The following is a 23,747-nucleotide window of genomic DNA, read 5'->3' as shown; positions in this document are numbered from 1 at the left end:
TCAGGATTTAATGCAAAATATAAAGTATGACCGGCCCTCCGTATCTTTGGGTTCCAGATCAGTAGATACTGAGGGCTGACTATGGGACTTGAGCATCATAGGATTTTGGTATCAGGGCGGGTCCTGGAACCAGTCCCCCACGGACACCAAGGGATAATGGTATATCATCTAAACATTTGTTTACATGAGGAAAATAATCATAGCTAACAATTATTAAGGTATTATTCTAAATGTACTCTATGGATTATCTTATTAAATCCTTACAACAACCTTGTGAAAAAAGTGCTATTACTAGTTCCTTTACATGTTGAGGAAGAAAGAAGGTAAGTGACCTGCTTCAGTCCACTCAGCTGGTACTGGTGAAGACTGTAGGATTTTGAAGTCAAACAGACTACCCTACTAAAACCCATGCTAAACCCCTACAAACACATGAACCCTAACACTTCAATACATTAATTATTGTAATGTAAATTAATACATTAACACACAGACAATGGGCTAAACCATGATAACTGTCACTTGTTGAATGTTAGACTGTGACAAGTGCTTTACATCTAATAACCTTTAATCTTCATGACATTTTGATGTAGTTACTATTCTCATCCCAATTTGACAGAAGAAGAATCTAGGGCTTAGAGAAATTGAGTTTTATCTAAGGTCACACAGCTGGGGCTCAAGATAGCCTGGTCTGTATGACACCAAGGCCATCTTCTTAAACGCTTTCGAGTCTCAGAAAATCATACACTGCTATAATATCTTTTAAAATACCTCATATTTTTAGAGCTGGTTCCAGCAAGGAGGGTCATTTAGCTAAATGGTCTTTATATTGGCAGAACATGAGTTAGAGTCAACTGTTGTTCACATTCTTACCTAAGCTTATCACAGAATCTGGATAAATGGAAATATTGATGGTGATTACTAAACTAGAATTTTAGTCATTCACTATATATGGGAAACTATCAGCAAAGATTTTAGACACCATTAGCAAGACAAAGATACCAGAAACAAGAATCATTTTAATGTAATCAATAAGAAGAATTTTTAACATATTAGTGTGGGAAAGTTGAAGATAAACATTCAGGGTGTGACAGACACTGGACACTTATGATGCCATAAAGATTTCTCTAGTCACAGGGAATCTGTTGGTCTATTTGGCTCTGAAACACACACACACACACACACACACACACACACACACACCACTCTCACTCCTTGCATATCTTACATTGTCTTCTAACTACATCACATTCCTCTCCACTTTGTATAATTTGCTGGAATACATTTGCAGCTCCATTGTGTCTTTCACTTATCTAAAATATTCTTTTTCAGATTCTTTTCCATTATAGGGTATTACAAGATATTGAATATAGTTCCCTGTGCTATACAGTAGGTCTTTGTTGGTTATCTATTTTATATATAGTAGTGTGTATATGTTAACCCCAAACTCCTAATTTACAAGATTCACAAGCCACTATCCAGGACTCATAGGGCCTCAAACCTTTTAGTTAAAAGCCCCCAGTATGTAAATGTTTACCTTTACTGAGCTCACTGTAGGTGACTTTTCTCATAGACCCTAATTAAAGTCCAGTTTATCTTATACATAACGGAACCCATAATGGCTCTGACGACTTATTTGCTCTCTACAGGGGAATTACCTTCAGAATTCATCATCCTTCTATGTGTTTTACATTTAAAGAATGCTATATGGAATAAAGTTGGTTTAATGATTTCCACTGAGGCTTTCTAATGCTCATATACCCATCACCCTGTTATCCTAATCACTTAAATAGGAAATTGGGGTTGGTTAACTCTTGGGGAGAATAATCGTGTGTGTGTGTGTGTGTGTGTGTGTGTGTGTGTGTGTGTTTACGTGTGCACATGTGAGTATGCTGTCTTTTATGCAGTAAAGTATTGAAGATGTCTGGGATGCTACAGGATAGAACATAACAAATAACTTAAATAAGAATTCGTAAAAATTTATAAAAATTTCTAGGGACCATATAACAAATAAATAAATATTCTATTAATATTTGTTATTGGCTCGGAATGCACACTTTATGCTTCATGTGATGGGGAGAACATCGTTATAGAAATTGCTCTACGGTGACTGCCTGATAGAAGCAACGGCCTTTACATGGATGGATGGAGGGCGGGCCAGTTTATGTCTATCTTCCAAGAGGCTCTAATAATTTGAAGAGGAAAACAGATAACCTGCAATCCTCCGACAAGATCCTCTTAAATAATCACAGTATCAAGAGTTATGTGTATAATAAATAGAATAAAGAAACATCCAAATATGTCATTTTTGTTCTTAAGAGTTGCGATATGGTAAGATGGTTTCTTGTCCGGTTTCTAAGAGGCTACGTAATCATTTGAGCTGTAAATAAATGTGCTTCTCTTCACACTGTCTTACTCCCAACCCCAGGCACCAGGGTCGTGAAGCACAGAACAGCAGGCGTGTCCCCAGCTCACTGGACACGGACTGACCTGACCCTTGACGGTGCTTTCAAAGTCCATCCTGTCCCTCCACCCTCACCGTGCTCAGCTAAGGGGACTGAATAGTGACTCCTTCAAGAGCACAAGTCAGAAAGGGAAAATAGGTTTTCATTTCATTTGAGGCCTATTTGGTTTTCTTTAGCTTTCCAGAGGGTTCTTACTTAGTAGTTGTTAGGTATGCAGACCAGCCTGTGTTGTGGGCTGAACTGTGTCCCTGCTGAAGTCCTCATCCCCAGCACCTCAGCGTGTGACCTTGTTCGGAAACAGAACTGTTGCAGATGTAATTAGTTAAGACAAGGTCAGACCGAAGCAGGGTGGCCCCTAATCCAATATGACTGGGGTCCTTATAAAAGGTAGACATTTGGACACAGAAACATGCCAACAGGAAGTACGCCATGTAAAGATGGAGGCAGAGCTCTATAAGCCACAGGGGTCACTAAAGTCATCAACAAACCACCAGAAGCTCAGGGAGGGGGGCGCCTGGGACAGACTCTCCCTCTCAGCCTCAGAAGGAACCAGCCCTGCCCTTACCTTGGTCTTGGACTTCTGGCCTCCAGACTGTCAGGGAGAGTAAATCTCTGTGGTTTAAGCTCCCAGTCTGTGGTGCTTTGCTGTGGCCGCCCTAAGAAACTTATACAGCACGTAAGCTCTTGGTTGATTTGATCGTAATATAATAACCGTCTTCAACAGGCTGACCCCCTGTGGCCTTGTCCTCTCCTTCCTTCTAAGTTTAAGAGTTACAAATAGGTATTTTAAGAATACAACAATAGGTTCTTCACATCAATAAAATTAGTGTAACACGTTGATCTTGCAAAGACAAGTATTTCCTCCTGAAAAGAGATGATGACCTACTAACAGAAACCCAGAGTTTGCATGGAGTCAAAATTACTTGATGAGGAAAACTGTGATTAAAGTAAGAACTTGTCTAAAATTATAAATTTGGAAACCATTTATTTGGTTCTTGCCTCATATAATATTGGTCAAATCCTATTTATTATTAAGCCCACTCTAAACCAAAAGCATTTTAACTTTATATACAGACACATACACACACACATACATATGTCTGTATATGTTTATACGTGTGTACATGTACACACATTAATACAAATACATACATACATGTGTGTGTGTTCGTGCAAAGCTTCTAGGATGCTCTCATCCGTGACATTAGGCAGAGCAGAGCACATCTGAAAAAACAGCATGAAAGGCAAAAACAATTTAAGTAAGATTAAGGTTTTACGGAAGTCTCTGGGAAGATGGCAAAGGGCAGTTAGGCTTATTATACAGAGTCCAACAAATGTAGAGTTCTCATTCTCCACCACAATCGCCCAACACACACACACACACACACACACACACACACGCTGGGCTGCTGACCAGACAAATTACTCTCCCATCATATTCCAAGTTCTCCAGACACACTGTGTCTCCAGCTGGCCACCCAGGCTCTCCCCTCTCCTTTCCTAGAAGGGTCTGTCTCCTCTAGCAGCAGGTCTCTGCCCTTCGAACATAAAACCCCTTTGTTCTCTGGGTTCTCTAGCTTTGGTTTCGTTTTGCCCATGCCTCCCCAGAAAGCCTCAAGTCAGTATCTTCCTGTCCTACACAAGAGACTCCTCAGCAGGGGAAGAGTAGAGGAGGTGGGCGGCATGCGAAAAGAAAGCAGTTACTTTTTATGCTGTCTTTTCCTTTTCCCTTACCAAACACACAAAGTAAAAACTGTTGCCACCCTTTCAAAAAAAAAAAAAAAAATCAGATGTCTTGCAAGAAGCTCCAGGTTTTTTAGACTTTCAGGTGTGACCCTGCCTGCTCAGGGATCAAGCTGGTGCAATGTACCCTCAGAAAAGAAGGGAAATGGGGAGACATCTAAGGAGCTGCTCAGGGTCCCTCGCCCAGCTTTGGCACAGATTTCTGCCGTTCCACCCGTGGTTTTAGGAGTAGGGGAGGTGTCTTAGTCTGCTCAGCAGCCTGAACAAATACTACAGACTGGGTGGCTTAAACCCAGACATTTACTTCTCACAGCTCTGGGGCTAGAAGTTCAAGATCAAAGTGCCAGCAGGTCGGGTTCCTCCTGAGGCCTCTCCCCTTGGTTTGTGGACAGACACCCTGTCACTGTGCCCTCACATATGGCCTTTTCTCTGTGCCTGTATCCTTGGTGTCTCCTCCTCTTCTTATAAGGACACCAGTTCTATGGGATTAGGGTCCCACCCTTAGAACCTCATTTAACCTTAATTACCTCCCTAAAGGCCTTATCTTAAATATGACCACGTTGTGGCATTAGAGCTCCACCTTATGAATTTGGGGAAGGTACGTATCAGTCCAAGATGGGAGGGATGAAGGAATAAGTGGGTGAGAATAAGGAAGCCCAGAAGTCCGCTGCTGGTGTCACAAATTCAGTTGTCTACAGACACTGCCAGGATCAAGACAGGGCAGTGGGGGAGCCCTGTGATATCTACATCTCTCAGATGAAGGTGTAGGTACAAAAGGTAAGATATGTGTGTAACTTAATGTCCTGAAACATTTACTTCTGGCCTTTATTTTCCATATATAGAGTAGAAAGAACTCATTTCTACAACCTGAACTAAAGCATCAGTTGATAGATGTTTTCATGTAGTTAAGAAATCAGACAAATTGTTAAGATGACACATAGATGTTACCAGATTCTTAGTGCCTCAGATCCTCAGTCAGATGGCAAGTAGGCTTCATGCCACATGCCTATTCTTTTTTTTTTTTTCACATGCTTATTCTGATCAACTAGCAGTGACCACCTGGAGTCCTGTGGTGAGAAGGACTCTGAGGTTCAGATCAAACCTACAAATACAGCGCTCTCATCAATCAGCTGCATCTGTCAGGGATGGCAGAGAGAGGGCTTTGAGGTACCGGAAAGTGAAAGCACGGGAATCAAGCCAGCTTTCTAGGACACTCTTGTCTTGGATAAGATCCAGCGTGGCTTTAGCCGGACAAATCCCTCACTTTGCAGGTGCAACAAAGGGGAGAGTGTTCTGCCGTGCTTTAGGGGGCCAATAAGCACGAAAAGAGAACGAATTATTTCTTTGGGTGTAGAAGAAAATTAAGATCATGTGAAATATAAGTAGCATACACACGCTACGATTTTAATATGAAATCCAAAGAAACAAATGTCTATCAGGTTTTTTGTTTGTTCGTTTGGGAGGTTGGTGGTTAGGATTTTGTGGTTTAAAAAGAAAATCTCTGTAATAAGTTTATTGATTTTTTTCCTCTTAAAATAAGCAATATTCTGTGAGGAAAAGGCCAACCTTTCTTGGCACTACCTCTTTTCTCTGGAGATTATTAATTTCTTTTTAATAGACCTCACACTGCAAAATCAAATTTTTATGTCACAGAGGGATTTACATCTATCTTGGGCTGCTCACTCTTCATCGTCGATCCAACTGAGTTTAAGTTTCTAATTGAAATAATTTTTCAAGTGTTGAGCAATAAAGAGGGAATAAGTGATATGCTTAAATTATTTATCCATCTTATTTATAATTAATTCGATTTTGTTCCTTGCTGCACAGTGAGGCTACCTCGATGCCTGTGATTTTCAAATCTTCCCTATCATTAGGCAGCAATAGAAGTGGCTGTTTCTTCCACCCGTCTTGTGTTTCATTTGTCCCTGGGGACTCAGGCAACATCAATTTAAATCACAGTTCAATTTAACACATTAACTTTTTTTACAACACACTGCTCCAAAAACAGATTCATAAATAGATTATGCCTATGCTTAGTCAAATTGAAAAAAAAAATATTAGCCACCTGGTAAGATGAGCTATTGCATTAACAATGATCTCATTATTCAACATTTAAGGACTGTATATGCTTTGGTCTGTACTCTTCCCTGAGTTAAGGTTGATGAGATTAAGACTGACGTATCTTTAACATACATCATACAATGGATTCTCAACTAGTTGATCTGGTTAACTGGTCCAAAGATTACCTGAAACTCTCTTTCAAACGTTGCAACGCAAGCTCATGACCAAATTGAATGCATCATTTCCTCCCTCATCTAAACCATTTGCCTGCTCATGATTCCTCTTTCTGATTATGGCATCATGAACACCTTCAGAATTCTAAGGTTATTGGTTACTCTCTTCTCCCACATACACATACATCCCAACCCAGTTCACTCACCACTGCTTTATATCACACCCCTATAATCTCTCCTTCCACCAAGTTCCCAACCACTGGACACTCCTACAGCCTATACACGCACATACTACCACAGTATTTCCCCTAAAGTCCAGGTAATGTACCTGTTCTGCTTACAAACCTATAAAGGTACCCCTTGGATCAATAGATATGTTCAAGCTTCTCAGATTCCCATTTATTAAGGCTGGATCCCATCTTTGCAGCCTTTTCCACCACCACTTGGCATTTGGATAGTAATGAACCAGGGCTTACACGTAGCGTATGCTAAGCCCTCATTCGACAGTAACCATACTTTTTACGTATCTTTGCTGCTCACACAACATCTGGTGTAACTGGACACTCAACATATATCTGTAGAATAAATGATCAAAGAGTGGGTCAAAGACAAAATACAGAGACTAGAATAGACATCAAGTGATCTAAAACTCAAGCCACAAACTCAGAAAATGTGATGGGCAGGAAGATTAAGCCACTGCCTAAAATTATTCAAGAATAACTGTTTGTGTGATAACCCAGCCACCTAGAACTGCAAGCAAGCACCTCACTTGACCAAATGCCTCAAGTGATCTGACTGTTCAGTCCACAGTGGGTCTCCACATGTTCTGTGTGTCCTGGCAGGCAGGGATAGGGACCTTCCTCAGCCTGGACGATGCAGCAACTTGGCAGTGAGGATCGGGGTGACGTAAAAGAACAAACACAATAACAAGTATGATTACAAACATTTACTGAGCTTCTCTTATGTGTCAGGTACCATGTGCCATCCACTTCAGCTCATTCAATCCTGAAAACAACCCTGTGAAAGTAACAAGAGGGTACAGCTACTGAGTGGCTTCTGAGAGATTGTTCTTGTCCCAACACTTCACTCCCTTTCCTGTAGGGGGCGATACACCCCAACCTGCCACTTCGTGGGAGGAGTCGGCTTCCCTACCTACTGACATCAGACTTGGACATGTGATTTGCTCTGGCCAATGACAAGTGATCAGACACGAAGTATGCAAATCCAAGCAGTAGTTTTAGGAGGTTTCCAACAGATCTGGGGAAAGTGTCCCGTCCCAGATAAGGCTGCCTTCATGTGGGTGCTGAACGAGCAGAGTTGTAGCCAACACTCAGGCAAAAAATAAATCTTCACTGTCGTTGGCCATAGAGAGTTTGAGGTTCATTGTTACTACCCAAAACTTAGCAATGGCAGAGCCAGGATTCACACCCAGGGCCTACATGTTTATCCATCACATTCTTCTACCCCCTTAAGCACATGCCATATTATTAGAAGAGACTCTTAAGTCTACTTCCGTTGAGCTATGTTCCCTCCTTCCTGCAAGATGGAATCAGCATGCTACTCAGAGAAGGTTCAAGGACCCGAAACAGTATGTACCTCACCTGGAAGTTGGTTAGATATGCAGAATCTCAGCCTCCCACTCCAGAATCCGCATTTTAACAAAATCACTAAATATGAGAAGTGCTGGTTTAACACATCTGCATGAATATGTCGCTTCACAAAAGGGCAAGATCAAAGGGTCGTGAACTGGAGATGGAAAGGCACAAGCATCCACTTACTTTCCTAGAATCAGAGGGGGAGGACCCATGTGCTGCACTACCGTGCTATTACTGTGAGACTAGAATTCTAGGGCTTTTGCTCTAGCCACCAAATAGTGGCTTTTGATGGAGCATTTCACACCTCACTGCTGGCCATGCTGACCTCTTGTTCACAATCCAATGGCTTGTTTATTGAACAAATAAACATTAGGTCCTATTAGTCCTCATTATGAGCTGTTAGCATGTGAATAAAATGACACATTGCACTTATCTTTCCTCTCCTGTTCCAAGATCCCACTACTGGTTTATCACCCTTTTGATGAGTGACATTGACCATTAACCATAACAGTAAACACTACAGCTTCCCAAGCACAAGTTATCATCATAATTAGAAGAGGAATATAGCCCTTACCCAGTGCTGCATAGCTGAGAAGTCAATGTCATGGTCTCCTCTCCACACGGTCCTAAAACCCAGTGGCAGTGAGCCAGGGCATCCAAGTAGCCATGAAAATGAGTAATGACCTTTCAAGATGGCGGGTGATATAGGTAGAACAACTACCTATGCATGTGAGACACTTTCTCCCCAGTGAAAGCTAAGGTTTTTGACAGGCTGGTTTATGAATAAAGTCATGACATGAAGACATTTCCAAAATGTCTGTTAAGAACCGTTTCAAAATGAAGTCATCAAAATTACTGCGAAATGTATACGTTAAATTCCAATGGCCGGAGCAAAGAGTGTGCTTGTTATGTAGAATTCATTATCAGTATCTCAGAGCGCAGCCTCTATAAACATTTGTTTAGGATTGCTTTTATGCAACTGTTTGGAACATAAGCAGAGAAAGAGCTGAATGGGAAATTCCAAAAGCCCAGAGCTTATTCAGCTTGTTTTTTGTTTTTTTTTTTTCTGCTTTGTTAGAAAGAAATCATTTCTTTTTCTTCAAATTTTAATGCAATTGGAAGAATCTGATTTTTTTCTAATTTATCAGTTTATGTTGTTAAGGGTACGGACAGCTAAAGCAATTATGCTCCAATAAAGACGTTAAAAAAAAAAAAAGTACAGACATCATGTTAATGTGGGAAATGGAAGCCACGTACTAGAGATTTTCTCTTTCATCATGCGGGGCAAAAAAAAAAGACCCTTTATTAGATGCAAATGACTTTTCATAGGTATTTAATTCACAACATAAGTATGTGCACATTCACAGACTCACATTATATTGATCCTTATATATTTTGAATTCAGCCTGGAGCTGCTAAAAGATGAGATTACATGGTCTAACAATCAAATTAGCCATTGCTAAGGGAAAAAAAAGAACTATTCTTAACATAGAATGAACTAAGTGGTTCATTAAGCATTAGAAATACCACCACTGCACCGCAAAGAAGAAAAGTTGTATTGGATCTAAAGGAGAGGCTGGTTAAAATCTGGCGTGCTATCAGAAGTGAAGAAAATCAATCTGTAAATAATAGAGAATAAAAGTCACCAAAGACACATCCAAAAAGCTAAATAATTTAGAGTATTTTTAAAAAGTTAGTAATATTTATATGTCAAAGAAGCTTACCATAAACAAAACCAAAATGCAAACAATGAACTTCAAAATTGTACATATCTGTTTCAAAAATTAATAACCCTAACATACTACAACAACAACAAAAAGCTCACAAACCTATTTTTCAAATAATATACCAGAAAAGAAATGGGCAAAGCACACGAACAGGCAACGATAAAATTGCAGGGACAACCTGATTGCACAAAAATAGAGGGATTGTGGCTAATAAACTGTGGAAGATACATATTAAAAAACAGAATGCTGCCACAATATAATTATATTATAGAAGAACATATACTGATGTGGGGAAATGTTCAGAAAACAGTAAAAAAAAAAAAAAATCTGACAAGCACCTAATTATGAATATACCCCAAAATGTTAATATACCTATCTCCACATTGTGGAGCTACAAGTGTTTTCTTGTCTTTTTGACTTGTGCACAAGCATTTTATAAATTTTACACATTCAGTATACACTGTTGTTCAATGTGAAAAAATAAACATCGTGAAAAATTAAAAAGGGTTTAAAACTGGAATAACTTAGATCACGGACTTTAGCGTAAGTAGGAGAGACATTCTTCCCAATCTTATAAGATTGTAGACTAAGCCACTGAAATATCTTCCTTTCAATAGTAAACTGAGTTAGTATTTTAGACAAATGTCATTAGCCTAGGCTGGCATTTTTAGGTATCAGCAACTATGTTTGTAGGCATAGGACAATGTTGAGTCACATATGTAAGGAGAAAGCTTGGACCAAGAGGAAGATTCCTTGTGCTTAATTCAGAGCGTGTGTGTGCCACGTCAGCGACTCTGGCCAGAACACCTGCTATATACCAGGGTGAGTTGGGTTGACAGGACCTGACTGCTGGGGCTTTAGATTGGGTGGTCCCTCCTCTCTGCCTTTGATTCTACATTGCTCATAGGTTGAGACGGGTGCTACCACACCAACTCAAGTTTATTGCTTGCATCACACCCCCCATCCCCTCACATGAAAACCAACCACATAAATTCATCAGGGTAACTGATCAGTGAAACACAAGAGAAAAAAACCCTCTAAATAAACTACCCTACAATATTAGTGTCTTGTTGTTACTGTTGTGACCTAGCACAAATTCGGTGGCTTAAAACAACTCAAATGTGTTGTTTTACAGTTCTGGAGGCCAGAAGTCCAAGAGCCCTTTCCTGGGACTCACGTCAAGGTGTCAACAGACCTGTGCTCCCTCTGGAAGCTCCGGGGGAGAATCTGTCGCCTTTGCTCTTTCCAGCTTCTTGAGGCTGCCTGCATTCCTTGGCTTGTGACCCTTCCTTACATCACTCCAATCTCTCATTCTGTCATCACATCTCCTATTGTCCCTCTGTTCTCCCCGCTCCCTCTCAGAAGGATCCCTGTGGTTACATCAAACCTAATAGATGGTTTTTATTAATACACACACACACACACACACACACACACACACACACACAAGAACAGGCTTGCATGAAAACGGATTAAGACTAAGTACGTTTGAAATTGTTGCAGCCACTATGGAAAACGGTATGGGGGTTCCTCAAAAAACTAAAAATAGATTTGCCTTATGACCCAGCAATCCCACTCCTGGGCATATATGCAGAGAAAACTACAATTCGAAAAGGTACATGCACCCCTACATTCACAGCAGTACTACTTACAAAAGCCAGGACATGGAAACAGCCTAAAAGTCCATCGACAGATGAATGGATAAAGCAGATGTGGTACATATATGCAATGGAATACTACTCAGCCATAAAAAAGGATGAAATAATGCCATTTGCAACAACGTGGATGGACCTAGAGATTAGCATACTAAGTGAAGTAAGTCAGAGAAAGACAAATATCATATGATATCACTTATATGTGGAATGTAAAATATAACACAAATGAACTTATCTATGAAACAGAAACAAACTCACAGACATACAGAACGGCCTTCTGGTTGCCAAGGTCAGGGGTGGGGGAGGAATGGATGGGGAGGTTGGGGTTAGCAATGCAAACTACTGTATATATTTAGAATGGATAAACAACAAGGTCCTACTGTATATAGCACAGGGAGCTATATTCAATATCCTGTAATAAACTGTAATGGAAAAGAAAAAATAGAAATAAAATATATACAGTCAAAAACAAACAAACAGAGAAAACAACAACAAAACAACTTAATAGACAATCCGGGAGAATCTCTCCACATCCAGAGCCTTACTTTAAATACATTTGCAAAATCTCTTTGGCCACATAAGAAATAGCCACAGGCCCTGGGGGTTACAACGTGGACATCCTGGGGATGTGACAGCATTATTCACGCCCACCAAGCAGCCAAGCAAGGCCCAGCCCACAGAATTCTCCTTCTTAGAGCAGCAATTCGGTACATTTTTATTGATGTTTTAAAGTCCTGACACACTACGATTCTCTTCAGAAGTACTAAATTGAAAGTAAGTCAGATAAGAGGGTTTCTCAGAAGAAAAGGAACACTCATTCTTAAATCTCCTGTTCTTTCCCCAAGTCTCAATGAGGGCTGCACAGGTGAACACATGTATGTTTTCAAAAACAATTATGGCACATCTGCCATCTGGTAGATACAGATGTGATCAGCGGCTCTTGCTTGACAAATGCAAATGACACCTTTACCTTTGTGTGGCCTGTCTTTGCCAAGAAGGCAGTGAAATGATGAGAGCACCTCTGTGCCACATGCATCACCCTGATCACCCACCCCAGGCCTGAGAAAACGACGGAGGGTGACTATAGCAAACAGTGAAGGTGACTGAAAATCTGCTAAAGACAAATATAGAGGCTTTAGGCTCCTTAATGAGCCAGGGCCATGAGACCGGGCAGATCACCTGCGAGATGTCTCTACCACTGCCACACCCACGAGTGAGCCATGGCCTTCCCCTTCTCTTTCTCCTCTTGAGTTCACCATCTATAAAGGTGACATATTTGTGTGTCTATGATCACTACACCACTGAGTTGTTTGGTGAGTTAGTTATGACTAGGATAAGTACTAACTAAAACTAAAAATAAGACAGAAATACTGAACTCCGACTTGGAGAGATTAGGAAGGAAGGGAGAGAGGGACAAAGAAAGGGGAGAATGGGGAAAAGCCACCTTCAAGCCCGTATCTGGACCCTTCAATGTCATTGGAGAAAATCACACAACGGGGAGGATCTGTGTCACGGCAAACTCACAGTCACTAAACTACCCGGGTCCCTCCACGTCTCCCAGGGAAGGTCCCTTTCCTGCTCTTCACAGGGCCTTTTCACCTTCTCTAACCTACCAATCCCTCACTCTCAGGAGCCAGTCTGCCATCCCTCTTTAAAAAGAGAAGGGGAAAAGAGTGAAAAATGCCATTAACTGTCTCAGTACCACCGCCAAATCCACAAACACGCCAGGATCTGATCCTTTCTTTCCTCACTTGGGTTGGAATGGAGACAATGACCTGTTATATAATGTAAGACACTCCTCCAGTTGTGTCCGCGGGGAGATGGGGAGACAGGCCTCCTGGAGTTCTGAGTGTGGAGGCGGACTCGCTGATGCTGAGTCTGGTTCAGAATCAGAAGAGCCCAAAGTCTGCAAACCTCCTTTAAACAGAAGCACAGAGGCTGCTCTTCTAGAGGGTGGCTAAGCCTGGGGACGAAGCTCTGCAGGGGCACCTTTCCTCTTCCAGCCTTTCTCTTAATATCCTCTCAATTGCCACTGATTCTCCACCGACTCAGCTCTCCATTTCCATATGCTCCAGCCCCCTCACTGAGCAGGGCTCTCCCTGTTCCTCCCCCACCTCCCACGACTGACCAATTGCTCCCAATTCCAGGTAAACCGGCACCAAGGAGATGCGAACACCCAGGCCAGTCTCTCCTTCCTCAGTCACTCCACCTCCCACCCTGACCCGCTCCCCGCCCCCTCCCCCCTGATTTTCTGCCATTTATGTCCACTGCTTCTCACTCCCCTTTACTAAGTCATCTGTCTCTGCACGATCCCGAAGTGTCGATGTTTTTAAGGATTCTCACCTAGGCTCTTTTCTCGTCTCACTGCACACCTGCTCTTTAGAGCCGGCAGCCACGCCCTTGCATAGATGACCGCTCATCAGCCAGCTCTCCGCTCGCTCAACCCAAGTCTGTCCCCTGAGCTCCACACTTACACTTCCAATTACTAATCTCATGCGCCCCTCGGATTCGTTCATAGCATCTCAAGCTGACCAGGGCCACACCTGAGCTTATGCTTTCTCCTTCCTTACCCCTAACCATCTCCAACTCCGATGTCCCCCGCATCAGGAAGAGGCACATCCTCCCAGCTTTCCAAACTAGACTCTCCTAGACACAGCTCGAGCTGGCTCATTTTCCCCAGGGGCACTGCTCAGCCCTAGTCCAAGCTACCATCCTCTCTCCTAGTGAGCGGTAATGGCCTCCTAATGGCCTTCTGGAAACCACTATTGCTCCTCTCAAATCCATCTCCTACTCAGCTACCTCATTACCTTCCTATAACGTGATCACATGCCTCTTTTGCTTAGATCCTTTAATAACTGCCCAGTGGCTTTTGAATAAAACTGATCCTCAGTTTGAGCCGACCACCTCTTTATAATCTGGCCACTGTCCACTTCTCCAGTCCTTGTCTGCATCATTCTTCTTCCTCTGGGGAGACCGCTTTGTTGGCCCATCCACACCCCACTCTACCCTGTTCCCTGGCCCGTGAGGCTGACCAGTACTGACCACATCACTGAGCTTCCCATGCCCTCAGACGTCCTGTGGGCTCAGGGCAGTGGACCTGCCACAGAAGATCAGAGGTGGGCAGGAAAGTGGAGTCAGTCACTATCTCCCTGGCTCACTTCCTCATGGGTCTCCTCAGCTTGCTGCATTTGTCAACCAAAGGTCACTCCTCCTGTAAAGGGGTCCTCTCCTTCCAGGTTCTGGGAACCACTCCATCATCACCTGACCCTACCAGGCTTACGGACAGTGACAAGTCAGCCATCACAGGACCCAGGGCACTGCATCATCCTTTGTGCTCTCTTGACACACAGCCCACACCTTCAAAAACGGTGCCTTTATTAAACACTCCTGGCGGGACTTCCCTGGTGGTGCAGTGGTTAAGAATCCGCCTGCCAATGCAAGGGACACGGGTTTGATCACCGGGCCGGGAAGATCCCACATGCCGCGGAGCAACTAAGCCTGTGCGCCACAACTACTGAGCCTGCGCTCTAGAGCCCGCGAGCCACAACTACTGAACCGGCGTGCCACAACTACTGAAGTCCACATGCCTAGAGCCCATGCTCTGCAACAAGAGAAGCCACCACAATGAGAAACCCGCCCACCACAACGAAGAGTAGCCCCAGCTCACCACAACTAGAGAAAGCCCGCGCGCAGCAACTAAGACCCAACACAGCCAAAGATAAAAAATAAATAAATAAATTTAAAAACAAACAAACAAAACACTCCTGGCGTTTTACCATGAGAGCGCCATCCATTTCCTGTTGGCATCCTGCCTAGCGTATCCTTGTCCTCCGTGCTCCAGCCCTGATGACCTTTTCTCAGATCCTTCAGCATATGCCATGGAGGCCGTGCCACAACTGAGGCTGCGGCTTCTACTCTGGCTGGCTCACAGGCTAGATTAAGTGCCCCACTATGCACTCCCAGTGTGCAGTCTCCTTTGCCATGGACACGCTGAAACACCGCCATTAATGACCCATGAGTGATGTATCTCTTTAATTAGCTCCACAAGGGCAGGGACCACGTGGGTGGCACCCGATTCCTCCAGTGCCTGGCACCAACAGGTGCTCAATAAATATGTGTTGACCACCAAACTCATTTCTCCAAGTTTACCTAGTGGTTACCTGATGATATTTAAAGTTTCATCCTAGCTTGTGTATTACACATGCAGAATTGCTACACAAATAGCTTTGAATGACCTTGGGTAAAAAGTGACATCATTTATTTCCAATTCCTAGAGGTATTCAAAACTCATCCTTCATTTTGACAATCATGAAGTCCAAAAAAATGTATGAATGCTACAGTATGTACAAATATATTCAAGGGCTGGATTCCCATTAGTTTCATCTTCATAAGAAATTAGTCTTGCATAGCAGACCCAAGATAATATACAATGAAGAGCATTATAAATATTTGATTAGTGGTTTATTATTACTGAACTCTGTGGCTGGTTGACCACCTAACCATGTGTTGTCCGAATTCCTTTATATATTAAAAAATGTCTACATCCTATATGCCTGTGGTCCAAACACCAGTTCTTATACCTGCCTCCTTCCAGGTCGGCCTCCTGAGTTTTTGGCCACGTAGGGACTGGCTCTTCTCCTTGGTCTTTCGATTGCCCTTAACTGCTATCAAGCAAACTGCAGGCTCTTGGTTCTCCTGCCCTCACACCTTCTGGGGGACAGTTCTCCTGTCCACTCCCCTTGGAAAGCTTCAGCCCACTCCCTAGACCTGTTCACTCCTGATAAGTGACCACAACTCTCCTAGCTCTTTGCCAGCTCACCAAAAAGGGGGAAACCTTGACTTGTTCACGGTGCTTGACAACCTGAAGACCCCAAAGTAACCAAATGTAAGGGGGACATCCTGCAAGTGGACAGACAAGTAAAAACAGCAAAGCCGGAAACACACAGTAGCCAAACTCTGGCAGCAGATGAGAGAAGAGAAAAAACAGGTTGGGGAGAGGGGGAGGGGAGGGTAGTGCTGAGGAGGGTACAAAAGCCTCAATTCCTAGCCACCTTCTTCCATCATCCACCCGAGGGACATTTTTACATATTACAACATGGGATTGCGACAGATGCTGCATCTCACAAACCACCAGTGCCCTTTGGCCCCATGTTCACTGGGTGACTTTGTTCAGCTCTTGCTGTCTTTGTAGTGGATGCTGTAATCCGCTGCCCAGATGCCCACTAGAGGACTCAGGTACCCACCCACACATTTCCCAGGTGCCCTGCCTGCTGAGAGTTCATGGCTGAGCCCCTCCAAGGAATCAACCTCAACCAGTAAAGCCTCCTCTTATCCAATGACGGGTCAAGGGGCTTACAGGGGCCCAACTCAACCAGGGACAACTCTGAGTGGCATCTCAGCTCCAGAGTGTCTCTTGGGATCAGCTGAGGCTCTGGTTGTAGCTCACTGAAGCTTCTCCTTGACCCAGTCCTCGTGGCTTCACTTCCTCACAGGCGTTGCTCCTGAGAACATCCCCCCGACAATTTTCTGCACGCAAGTCTTCCCAGGAACCAACCTAAGACATCAACCCTCCCTGCTGAAATACTGAACAATGGAGGCTCCATCTTCATTGTCCTTCAATCAGCAACATCTCTTCTCACTAGGCCTCAGCGAGGTCAATAGGTCCAAATATGCCCACTAAAGATGACCTTTGACACTGAGATCCTAGACAAGCCTGGCCTTTATATAAGTACTGTTATAATCTTAAAGTTGAAAAAGACCTTGAGGGTCACACATTCACCTACTGTTCAGTGTGGGTCGGAATCATCCCCAGAGCACACATCATCTGCAGACAGCATCCTTCTCTGCCTTGTGTAGGCTGTGATCCCCCCAGGTCATCAAGTCCAGACTTTTCGACCTGTGTCTACCTCTAACTTCCACCCAGAAACTGTCCTGCACCCCCTCCATTGACCATTCCCAGTGTCAACCTGACCATTCTTGAACAATCTTTGATGACCCCTCCTCACTGGACCCTTGCCCCACCCTAAAAGTCAGCCTGCACACACCCGGCTCTGGTCTGCTGGGATCCATATCAAAATGTCCACAGTACCTCAGGGCCACAAACCACTACCACGGTGGAAGCAGGAGAAAAAAGTTGTCAAAATGTCCCAGAGAAGGACCAGTATCCCACTGCCCAAGAGGCAGTGTCTTGGTAGGGGCTCTTCAGAGGCAGATCCTAATTCACAAATTCAGGCGCAATACATCTATGTCCCTGCCACCTAGGGAAGGCATGTTATAAAATCTGCTATCAAAGTGGCCCTGATGCTTCATTCTGCTGGGAAACTCTGAGAAATAGTGCAAAATACACACCTCAGAGGTCTTCCCTGTGATTTGAGGGAGCCATGTTATTTATGCACCCACCGCAGTGGACTGCAGGTTTGTGACCCCTACAATTCATATGTTGAGATCCTAACCTCCAATGTGATGGTATTAGGAGGTGGGGCCTTTGGGAGGTGATTAGGTCATAAAGGTGGAGTCCTCAAAAGTGGGATTAGTGCCCTTATAAGGGGACCCCAGAGAGCTCTCCCACTGCTGCCATGTGAGGTTGCAAAAATAAGACAGCACTCTGCAACCCAGAAGAGGGCCCTCACTAGAACCCAACCATGTTGGCACCCTAATCGCAGACTTCCAGACTCCAGAAAGTAAGAAATAAATGTGTTGTTGATAAGCCCCCATGTCCATAATAATTTGTCATAGGAAATCTAACTAAGACACCTACCACCATCAAACATCAGTTTTGGTTGAGGGCTGCTATGGAGGCTGTTAATTCTCTGGCATTTCCAGCCTGCCCTATATGGGCAGACCAGCCTTGTGGGAAAAGTCGACAGGCACTGAGAGGCAGATGCTGGCAGCTGGGAATCTTCAGATCTCACTGACACAGTCAGGTCTGGGCACCTGGGGGTAGGTAGCACATAGGTGTCCAACATGCCCTGCATCCCCTCTCCTGCTGTGGTGTACACTGATTAAGTCTCACACCCTACTGTGGTTGTTGACATGTGTAGTTACTATGGTGGGTTTCAACAACTCGGTTCAGAACAAGCCAGAATGCAGGCAAGTTGTATTAGTGCTGATTTCTAACAATGATCACCCATACCTGGAGACTTCCATGTTGCTCCACTTTCTCTATAGCTTTCTTTGAGAAACAATAGGAAAAAATAAGCAAAACATTTAAAGGGACATTTCACCTAGAATATACATAAAAATAGCTAGTAAGCACATGAAAAGATGTTCAACGGTATGTCTTTAGAGAAATAAGAATTAAAACCACACTGAGATATCAGTTCACACCCAGTAGAATGGGTATAATAAAAAAGATTTAAAATACCAGTGTTAAATACACGCTACTACATACAGAATGGATAATCAACAAGGACCTACTGTATAGCACAAGGAACTCTACTCAGTATTCTGAAATAACCTATATGGGAAAAGAATCTGAAAAAGAATAGATATACGTGTATGTATAAATGAGTCACTTTATTGTACATCTGGAACTAGCACAACGTTGTAAATCAACTGTACTCCAATATAAAATACAATTTTAAAAAAAATAAAATTAAAAAAATAAAAATACCAGTGTTGACAAGGATGTGGAGAAATTGGAATCCTCACACACAGCTGGTGGGAATGTAAACTGGTTCATCCATTTTGGAAACAGTCTGATGGTTTCTTAAAAAGTTAAGCATAAGTTAACCATATGACATAGCATTTCTACTCCTAGGTATAGACCCAAAAGAAATGAAAATATATCTCCACATTAAAACTTGTATACACATTTTCATAGCAGCATTATTCATAGCCCAAAGCAGAAACAATCGAAATGTCCACCAACTGGAGAACAGGTAAACAAAATGTGGTTTGTCCACGTGATAGAATATTATTTGGCAAATAAAAAGGAATGAAGCACATGCTACAACATGGATGAACCCCAAACACATTATAGTAAAGTGAAAGAAGCCAGTCAATAGACCAAGTATTATATGAATCCACTTACACAAAATATAAAAAAAGGTCAGTCTATAAAGAAAGGAAAGTAGAACTCACAGACAGAAAAAATAACCTCATGGTTACCAAAGGGAAGGGGGGGAGGGATAAATTAGGAGTTTGGGATTAGCAGATTCCTATATATGAAAAAGAGGACCTACTGTATAGCACAGGGAAATATATTCAATATCTTGTAGTAATCTATAATAGAAAAGAAAGGCGAGTACAGGTCGTTGCCAAGCCTGGGGGTCAGGGGTGGGTATGAGGAGTGGCTACAATAGGCATGAGGGATAGTTTTGGGTGGTGGAGAAATATTTCTGAGTGGTTCTAAAACTGGCTTGAGGTGATATTTGTACAACTCTGTAAACTTACTAAAAATCAGTGAATTGTACTTAAAACAAGTGAATCATATGCCATGCAAATTATGCCTCAATAAAGATGTTAAAAAATGAAAATACAATTAAAAGGCAGATAAATGGTTAATAAACTGGGCCTTGTGAGCACCCAGCACAGATCCTACCCTGCCTCGGACTAGAGTTAGCTGGTATGTGTCTGTGTCCCCATTGAGACCAATGCTTCTTGTCATCTGGCATCTTCATTTTTGTCATATTCACAGCAGAATATCTTGACTATAGTGATCATTCAATAATTATTTGTTGAATTGAACTCTAGTGGGCGGTAAAAAAGACATTTTTCTGGACATAAAAATGCTTTAAAAAAACAGGTTTCACAAAACCCATTCCCCCAATATCCCCCCAGGATCCCCGTGTAAGTAACTCAGGAGCACCACGTCTCGGGAGAGTGTGATGATGTGGGTGTGAGAAGCAGATGACATTTAGCTAAAGACCCAGCAAGTCTATCTTTGGGGGAAAAAACATAGCAGCAGTGAATGTGTGTCACCTCCTGATTTCGGGCCAGATGACAGTGGCACTCCAGAAGGGGCAACCATCCATCCGCCACTCCACAATGCCAGAGGCTGCTGCCTCCTCTGCAGTTTACAGCCCACATGGCTGAGCTTGTGGACAAAGAAGACAGCTGAAGCTGCTTTTCAGTTTAGTCTAAATGATCCTGTACATCTCTTTGTGGGATATTGATGAACGTAGCCTCCATCCTGACGAAGCCTGTCACCAAACCCTTCAGAAGTTCCTGAGTAGAATTCTGCACCCCAGGACTGCACTCAGGAGGGATAGGACAGCAACATTCAGGGGGAAGGACTTCTCTTGGAGGAGTGTAAGTTGTTTTTCCACTGGAGGTTCACTGGAAAGAGGCCTGGAAGGTGTATCAAAAGAGAAGCGTTCATTGGAAGCTCTCCCTGGCCTCTCCCAGGTCCAGGCTACTCCTGACGGGTAGTTTTTTGAACCAAGAATGTAGGTGGATGGGTGGAGTGTTTAGGCTTTGGGGTCCAAGAGACCTGGGTTTGGATCCTGGTCCCATGAGGTATTAGCTGCCCAGCTCTAATCTCCCTGGACCTCACTTTTCTCACTTGTGCAACTGGAATAATAATAAAATCTTCGACTTGAAGTTCTCACAGATTTGAAATGAGAGGATGTACATTGACTGGTGTTGCTGCGTAGGAAATACTCAGCTAGGTGCCATGGAGCCCCCAGGGAAGAGCCCGGATGCAGCCGGTCATCAAATGAGACTGGAAAGCTCAGAGTGCTCTTGGTCGGGATTTCAGAAGTCCTTCCCAGGAAACATTAAAGAGGAGAGGGTCTGATTGCATCACTTTCCTGCTGTAACATGCAGACTCAAAGAGGAAGAAAAAGACTCCCATGTGATATTTGAAGACTGGTTTTTTGAAGGTATCACTGAAACCGTAGGACCCTGTGGTGCCTTCTGGGGATAGACCCCAACCTCCCCCTGCCACTCCCTGCCTCTTGTTTGTAGAAAAGCTTTACCCTCCTAGGCTTTCCCTGAGTTCCAAAGAGCAAATTAATCAGAGAAGTGAAAAATACAAGAACAAAGGAAAACAGTCAAATAAAACCCAAATAACGATAGTTTATCCATAAAACAAAGTCAAGGACCTTTAGTTCCTCCTCAAGGGCTATAGAGAACATCCTGAGCCACAACTACTGAGCTTGCACTCTACAGCCCGTGAGCCACAACTACTGAGCCTGCGCGCCTGAAGCCTGTGCTCTGCAACAAGAGAAGCCACCACAATGAGAAGCCTGTGCACCGCAACAAAGAGTAGGCCCCGCTCATTGCATAGAAAAAGCCTGTGCTCAGCAACGAAGACCCAACGCAGCCAAATAAATTAAATAAATAAATTTATATTAAAAAAACAAACAAACACTGCACCTGGTGTCAGTAGATTGGCTTTACTATATTTTGCACAAGTGGACCCAAGTTTGGTTCTATAACGCTATGTATTAGCCAGAACCCCAAAATTAGTATCTGCAGCTCTGCATTTTAAAGAGCCATCACTTCAAGTGAGCATTTCTTTTTTAAACTTTTACCCTTTAGGAATAAATCCTGACTTCACGCAGTCAAGTGTCTGATACCTACAAAGTACTTAATAATGCTTGTTGAATTTTAATTCACTTAATTGTTCCCACAAGTTCACCAACACGAATCATGAAGAAAACCTGTATTATAACAAGACTTAAATTTCACCCCAGAATGGTCCTAAGCAGCTCCTCTAGGAACTGGGAAGGGGGCCCTGGAACTGCAGAGCTGATGGCCCAAGCTAGAGAAGCCAAGAGAGAATGAAGCCAGTACGCTCAAGAGACCCTGCGGGAGCCTGCAGACCAGAGAGCAGCCGGCTCAACAAGGGGTCACTCGTCAGGTCTGACATTCCTTTCTCATGTGAGAAATCTCTATCTCCCACCTAGCCTCCCTTCATGCTGAGCCACACAGAGTAGGTTTCTTGATGACTCATATGGTGTCTCACACAGGACAGGCACCTGGGACCACTGTAAGTCCACCTGGTTTTGGATGTGACTCACAATCACTATGTTCTCCATTTTAAGCATCCAGGCTCCAGTGAAAAGAGCATATTCCAGCCCAACTTCCTGGTACTGGGGAGTAGAAGAGGTGGCTTATAAGGAGAAGGACCAAAGATCAAGAAAAGGTTTTATGGTTTATGGGGAAAATGCCATTGACTAAATGGGAAGTGAGGTTTTCTTAATTTTTTTTAAATTTTTTAATTTAACTATAGTTTATTTACAATATTGTGTTAGTTTCAGGTATACAGCTCCAGATTCTATTACATTATAGGTTATTACAAGATTTTGAATATACTTCCCTGTGCTATACAGTAAATCCTTGCCATTTACCTATTTTATATACAGTAGTGTGTATCTGTTAATCCCATACTCCTAATTTATCCCACCCCCTCCCCTTTCCCCACTGGTAACAGTAAATTTGTTTTCTATGTCTGTGAGTATGTTTCTGCTTTTTAAATAAGGTGACTTGTATTATTTTTATAGATTCCACATATAAGTGATATGTAATATTTGTCTTTGTCTGACTGACTTCACTTAGTATGATAACCTCTAGGTCCATCCATGTTGCTGCAAATGGCATTATTTCATTCTTTTTTATGGCTGAGTAATATTCAATTGTGTATATGTGCCACATCTTCTTGATTCATTCATCTGTCGATGGACATTTAGGTTGCTTCCATGTCTTGGCTATTGTGAATAGTGCTGCTATGAACATTGGGGTACGTGTATTTTTTCGAATTAGAGTTTTCTCTGGATAGATGCCCAGGAGTGGAATTGCTGGATCTGAAGTTTTCTGTAGATGGGGACAAATTACCAAGGGGCAAAAAGCAATACCAGAGTGTTATAACAGCCAGAAATCCTTAGCATTTGACCTCACAAACTGTCTCACCCCAAAGAGCTACTCTTAGTAAGAAACAAAACTTTTCCATTTCACTGCAGGCTCTCAGGTCCAAAACCATCATCCCAGAGTACATGAAAGATGGTGATGGCCCACTCAGTCTTCCCAGGTAACCAGCCCGTGCTCATGTCTTCAGATCAGGACACCACATGCTACAATCTGCATGCCCCTAACACCCAGACAACCATCCTCACCATCACAGCCCTCAACAAGCAGTCACACCCAGGGCTCCAGTAACACCTGAATTCCCTCCCACCTCCCGTGCTCTCTTTATGTCTGAATGATTCTTATCCACATGCTTCTGGCATGGCTATTTGTGGGGCACAGAGGGAGAAGATGGGATCTGGTTTGGAGTATTAGCTTGAAAAGTGAATTTGAGAATTCCAAGTGGATGCATCTAGGAAATTGAAACTCAGATTAGAGCTGGATACATTAAGCTATGGCATGCATTTTACCATCCAGGGAA

Source organism: Lipotes vexillifer, unplaced genomic scaffold (assembly GCF_000442215.2).
Source record: "Lipotes vexillifer unplaced genomic scaffold, Lipotes_vexillifer_v1.1 scaffold478, whole genome shotgun sequence".
In the NCBI taxonomy this organism is placed as follows: domain Eukaryota; kingdom Metazoa; phylum Chordata; class Mammalia; order Artiodactyla; family Lipotidae; genus Lipotes; species Lipotes vexillifer.
This window is presented reverse-complemented; position numbering follows the sequence as displayed.